Raw genomic sequence first — 6,740 nt, 5'->3', positions numbered from 1 at the left:
GAAACATAGACAGGGGGCCCTCCGGGCCTCACTGCTACCTGGAGATACTGAGAAGGGTCTGACCTGTTGCAAAGTGGAGGAAGACAGCTAAAGATTCCCAGACACAGGAAAAAGACAGCTGCGGGGCCAAGCAAGGAATGGCGAGATGGGACAGGAGACAGAACAGAAGGGGAGAGGAAGATGAAGCAGCCTCTAAGGAATCTTGATCTTTAAAACTGACGGATAAAAAGCTTGTTCCAAAGACAAATTATTTCAAACCAACAGCTCCAATGAGACTTTCCGTCATTCTCCCTATCACAGCCTGGTCCCTTCTCTCCAGGAAGAAGATGAAAGAACATCTTCATCTGTCCCCCCCCACCTTGCTCCCTCCCTCCCACCCCCTGCCCTCCCAGAACTTGCTTAGGACCTCCCACCTTCCACCCGATCACTCCTACCCCTGTCCAGTGCCATTTCCCTGCTGTTCTTTCTGTCTCCCATCTCCAACTCCCTCCCCTCATTTCCTGCTTCTTCATCTGAATGTCCTCTGGCCCCTAATGCTCTTTCCTCCTCCCTACTCTTCTTCCCCTCCTCCTCTGGCGATCATCAATTCAGACATCTCTCCGCCCTCAACATGGCTTCCTGCTGAGGAAGGCTCCAGGTTTTCTCCCTGGATTTCTGGATCCATGCTACCTACCAAGGCATCTTGGCAGGGGAAACTGAACACAGGAGGCCTCTTCTTCTCATTTCTGCCTGCACTCTTGCCTTCAAGCCTCTCAGAGAGTCAAGGAGAAGCTAGGTCTATTCTTTACCTGGCTCCAAGTACCTTGTCCAGATAGCAAGGACCTTTTCTCCATAGTCTGGTTCTCTTTCCCAGCTAGGGCCCAGACCAGGTACCTCCTCCCCCAGCCCTCCTAGTCTTCCCTGCTCTCTGCAGTTAGATCTGCCTAGTACCCACATTTGCCCACCTCACCTCACTAACAGTATCTTGGTCCAATATCCAGAATTGTCAAGTATGGTAGCATATGTCTGAATTCCTAGTACTTGGGAGGCTAAGGCAGGAAGATTGAGAGTTCAAGTCTAGTCTGGGCTATATACATAGTGAGACTGTCTCAAAAACAAACAACAGATTTCTCTCCCCCCAAAAAAAACCCCCAATAAAATTACATGTCTTTTTTTGTTTCCATTTAAAGTCTCCCTCTATCAAGATACCCTCTCCATTCAACATCTTTCCCTCTTTCTCTGTAATGATCCTTACCTTATTCTTCAAGGCTTTATTTAAGTGCTGCCTCTAGGAAGCCCTCCTGTCTTTTCCAGCTGGCCCTTCTGAGTTCTTTTTGCATACAATAGCAGGTAGTAACATCACAGCCTGTATATAGTCCATCCTGGGAGAGACTGAGTCCCTCACGTCATCATTTTATTCCACAAATGTTTGTTGAGCACCTACTGTGTGCCAGCTGTTGGTTTAGTTGCAGGGACATCATTCAACACGTTTTTATTGAGTATCTAGTATATCCAGGCTAGGAATTAGAATAGTGATCACAAATGGAAGTGCTTTCCTGCTAGGTCTGCCCTCCTGTAGGAAACACAGCCACACATGTTCCTGTGGTAGCTACGTGGTAGAGAGAAACAAAGTGCACTCTGTATTGTCCAGGAAGGCACCAAATCTTGTGTAGGGAGTCAGAAAGGCTTCCAAGAGAGGGAATGAGTGGGGCTGATGCAGTTGGTGAATGGGGAGAGGATGTTCTGGACTTGGGGGCTGTGAAACCACGGCACTTATGGCTTTTACAGAAGCTGGGAGGAGGTAGGTCACATGGAAGTTTTTGGTAGCTGCAGTGGGTGGGCAGAGACAGGAATCACAGTCATCATGTTTCTCTAGCTTACAGTGAGATTCAGGTCAGTTTCTCAACGTGGAATGGAGTGTGTCTAACAGATGCGGATAAAGAGCCTACTATGCACACTGAGCAGGTACTTGGAATGGGAAGGCCAGATTTACAAGTCAATACAAACAATAACTGACATGCACCAAGTCATCTGCCTATCATGTGGCTGGGCTCTGTGCTACATGACATACAAGTGGCCTGGATTTATTTTCACTGTAGCCCTTGTGGCGAGGAAATCCCCGTGGCCAATGGATGCACCGAGGTTCAGAGCTGTGAGGAGAGTTGCCAACATCACATTGGGGCCAGTATTTAGACACTGGCATCCTAGCTCTGTGAACTACCATCTCTGTCCCCATGGATCAGCCTTCGTAAGCAACTCACGGCCAGCTTTTCCCCTTTCCTTTCATCTACCCCACAACTTGGATGCTCCAAACCCTCCCCGGCCTGTCCCCTCCCCTCAAAGAGAGAAAAAACGGAGAGGAAATGGATCTTTAAAGATACATGTATCCATCACTATTATTTACATTCTAATGTGCGTCTGTGGCTCTACTCCAAGGGGGGAAATGTAAATCAGGTGGACACCGCTCCCGAAAGCCCTAAAGAGCTTGGCTCCCCCAAATTAGAATAGAAAATGCTCTTTTAAAATGCACCTTTAATATGTAAAAGCCCGCCGACCTGGGCTCTAAATAAACCAAACTTGAACCAGATGCCAAATAGAGTAGATGAAGGACAGGTGCACAGAGGGTCCTGGGCTAGGGAATGAGGCCTAAACAGCTATTTATATTAATGCAAAGAAAGTTCAACATTCTTCCCCTTGATATATGCTGCGGTGGGAGGTGGTTTCTGTCCCACCAGCGAGAAATAAAACTCACAGCTCATGATGGGCAGGGTCACATGTGCGAGATAAAAAGCTCTGGGCATAATATATGTCTGCGCTACGTATTCTCTGCAGGCTTTGCGTTAGATCTGCAGATGACAACAAGAAAACACTTACTCAAGGTTAGACTCTGCTTGCCAGGCTCCCAATCACAGCTCTGTGTCCTGAGGGAATGCGGCAGCTATGAAATGGACCCCGGCAGAGCCAAAGGATCCGGGTGTTGAGCCAGAAAGTGACCTTTGGCTCGGTTAAGAAGTCTGGATAGCCAAGCACCAGTAGTAGCTCACACCTGTAATCCTAGCTGCTCAGGAGGCTGAGATCTGAGGATGGCTGTTTAAAGTCAGCCTGGGCAGGAAAGTCCATGAGATTCTTATCTCCAATTAAGCTCAAGTGGTGGAGTGCTAGCCTTCAGCCCAAAAAGCTCAGGGACAGTGCCCATGCCCTGAGTTCAAGTCCTAGGACTCGGGCTGGGGGTAAATGTCTAGACGATTCCTGGTCAGGGTCAAGGGATGGTATAGGGGTGACCTACTCATTAGGGGTATCATAATTGTCAATAGTCCCTGAAGACAAGCTACCTAGGCATTTTATACAGAGACGTACATGCCTGAGAGAGGAGGGAAGTTTAGCTCTTTCAAAGGGTCACATCAATCCAGACCTCCTGTTAGTTTGTCGGAATTCATGTATTCATTTATTCATTCATTCAGTCATTCAATTCATGCAGGTGACCTTCATTCCGTACAGTATCACTAAGACCCTCTGCTGGACTGTGATGAGAGACAGTAGAATCCAGGAGTTCTGGGGATAATAATAGTACTGTTGAGAGATGCGCTGCATGCAGTGTTTAGCCCAGTGTCTGGCGGTGTAGGCAGTCAAACAATGCTGCGGTTGGCAATGTGTTAGAGACCAAATAACGATGGGAGGTTGGTCATCTCAGGAGGATGACTGAGGTACAAGTGTCCATGTTACTCTGGTAGGAGTATCTGAAATGTATTGTGAAGGGCACAGGGCAGGATTGAGCAGAGAAGGCTGAAAAGAACAAGAGTCTTCTAACTTAGTAGAATCTCCTGAAGAGGAGATGGGAATGGAACAGCATTTAGACAACAGGAACAGCATGTGTAAAGAGATGGCTGTGACTGAGTTTCCTGTGATGAGGGAATAAGGAAGAACTTTCCGGGTAGGACACAGAGTCAGGAGCCCCAGGAAATGTGGTTGGAGCTGCTTCCCTGAAGGCCTTATAGGCCAAAAGGAGAAGTCAAACATTTATTTTGTTAAGCATGAAAAACTTAAAATTAAAGAGGTGTTTCCCCCTCTTTGGAACAGAGCAGACATTTGACCTAAAATTAATCCTCACAATGGCTCCTATGAATGTCCCAAATCTGGATAAAAAAAGACCAGCTAGACCAAACCAGAGGATTAATAAGGATGAGCGAGGTTCTGCTGCAGTAACAAGCATCACCAGTTTCTCAGTAGTTGGTATGCATTCTGCTCTGCCTCTGAGCAGTGGTCCAGGAAAACCACAAGCACGTGGTAGCTGATCATTCCAAGCTAATCCCACCCAACATCGTCCTACCAACAAGTGCTTCAGTGGAACCTAGGAAGGAGGCACGAGGACTTCACATTGGCTTTGAAATACTTCCACTTGGAAGTGAAGTCCCACTTCTGTCCACATCTCATTGGCTCAAATAAGTCACATGGGTGGGCTGGGCCTGACAAGCAGAACTCCAAAACTACCAAGCACGGGTAGTCTCTGTCCTGCTTGGGAAATGCAGAGTTTGTAGAGCCTGGAGCAGCTGAGAGGAGATGGAGGATGGGAGCCACAGATACCATGAGTGAGCAGTCAGTTTGCCCCGATCACAAGGCTTCGGGCCTGGCATAAAGCTCACGCGCTCTTTTGTGATGATCCTATTTGGAGATTCTGGCATTTCTTAGACCTCTTGTGATCGTAGGAGTAGTAGGGTGAGAGGCTGGCAGTGCAGAAGAAGGGGACAGAGGCCCTGGGCGGAAGTCAGTCCTGCCTTAGAGGAGTCAGGAGGAAGTCAGTCAAACCTTGGAGAAGGACTTCAATGGTGCCATGGGCCTGGGCAGCTGCCACTCCAGCCTCAGTGTTAAGATCTTCAAGTCCATCTTGATTCCTGAGTTAGAATTCTCTGGATGGCAGAAATGGAGTGGGTAGAACTGGATTTAGAAGGCTGAACTCAAAGACCTTATTTCCTGGAGTTCTAGAGCTGGTGGCAGCAGGCTTGGAAGGGCAACAGATGAAGGGACAGAGGTCAGAGTGGGGTAAGGATGGAGGGCATGATTCTCTAATTCTCTTAGGTCCTGTTAGATGAATGCAAGGCCAACCAGGCAAATACCACAGCCCTTTGCTCTGCCTCAGACCCCTTCCCAAAGAGGTGGCAGGAATGGGGTCATAACCCCTGCTACAGACACCGGCAGAGGCATGCATTGGAGTTTGGCCCCCAAGAAGTGTAACTGATGCCACAAATCAAAGGGGTGGCAGGCCAGGCTAGATGGCTTCTGAGGTCCCTCACATCAAGAATGGATGGGAATGGAGGAGCCAGGAGCTGGTCTCTGTAGGAGGGTGGGGGAAGGGCATTGGCCTGTGTCCATCCTGAGGGGGTCATGGGAAGGGCAGGGAAGAGCCTGTGGGTGGAGAGGGACAGGGAAAAGCTGAGGAAGAGAGAGAAGAAAGCAATGGAGGTGTCAGACATGGAAAAAGAGGAGGAGGTAAAGAGGTCATGCGAAGAAGGCTGGGGGTGTGGCTCAAGAGGTAGGTCACCTACCTAGTAGGTGTGAAGCCCTGAGTTTAAACCTCGGTGCATTCAATTTGTTTTTAAACAACGCAGAGAAGAAAGAAGGCCTAAGAAAAATAGGATTGGCCAAGTGCTGGTGGCTCATGCCAGTCATCCTATCTACTCAAAGACTGAGATCTGAGGATGAAGGTTTGAATCCAACCTTGTCAGGAAAATCTGTGAGACTGTTATTTCTAATTAACCAGCCAAAAAAAAAACAAAAAACAAAACCAAAACCAAAAAAACCTGGACATAGAGGTGTAGCTCAAGAGGTAGAGTAACAGTCTTAAATGAAAAATCTAAGGGACAGTGCTCAGACCCTGAGTTCAAGCTCCAGTAGGACAAAAAGAAAACAAATGGAAGAAAGAGAATGAAGAAAGAAAGAGAAAAGGGAGGAAAAGGAGACATAAGAGGCATATAAGAAAAGAAAAGAAAAAATAAATACAAGAAAGAAGAAAAATCAAGAGGGAAAGAAGGAAGGAAGGAAGGAAGGAAGGAAGGAAGGAAGGAAAGGAAAGGAAGGAAGGGAGGGAGGGAGGGAGGGAAGAAGGGAGGGAGGACTCCATGGGAGAAGCCAAGTGAGCAGAAGACGCTGAAGAGGAGGAAGGATGAGGATCTAAAGGAGGAGGAGTAAAGGAGGAGGGAGAGGCTGAGGAAAAGGAACACAAAGAGAAAAAGTAAGATGGAAGAGGGGAGAGAACAGTGAAAGGGAGGAGGAGAGGAACCAAAGTTGGAGAGAGATGGGAGGAGCCCACACTGCAGGCATATCCTGGGCTCTGGGAGTCGCCATGGGCGCTAGGCTGCACAGAGCTGGGTGGGCGGGTGGGCAACATAGCGGGGAACACAGTAGGCCGCTATGAAGATCTATTGGGCCCTGCAGTGCCATTGTCTTCAGAAGGAATTAAAAACAAATTGCTGAGGGCCAGCACATAATTTAAAGACTCACGGCAATTTTATGACTTGCTAATGTTCCTAATTACATGCCCGTGAAAGGCTTAATTAATTGGGGGATGTAGCAAAAAGTGGAGCCCGTGTTTGTTATCATGGTTCCACTGCATTGATTTTAGTGCCTATGGAGAATTTAGGGCCTCTTTATTTGCACAAAGAAAATGCAAGTCTCTCGAAAAAATGTACATTAAGATCAACCCCTCGCTGCTATCTAATATACTTTCCTCTACTTAACCAAAGCGCTTGTAATCATATTTTGTAAAT

The sequence above is a fragment of the Dipodomys merriami genome, unplaced genomic scaffold (assembly GCF_024711535.1).
Source record: "Dipodomys merriami isolate MVZ:Mamm:240054 unplaced genomic scaffold, mDipMer1.0.p SCAF_19, whole genome shotgun sequence".
NCBI lineage: Eukaryota > Metazoa > Chordata > Mammalia > Rodentia > Heteromyidae > Dipodomys > Dipodomys merriami.
Note: the sequence above shows the minus strand (reverse complement) of the source record.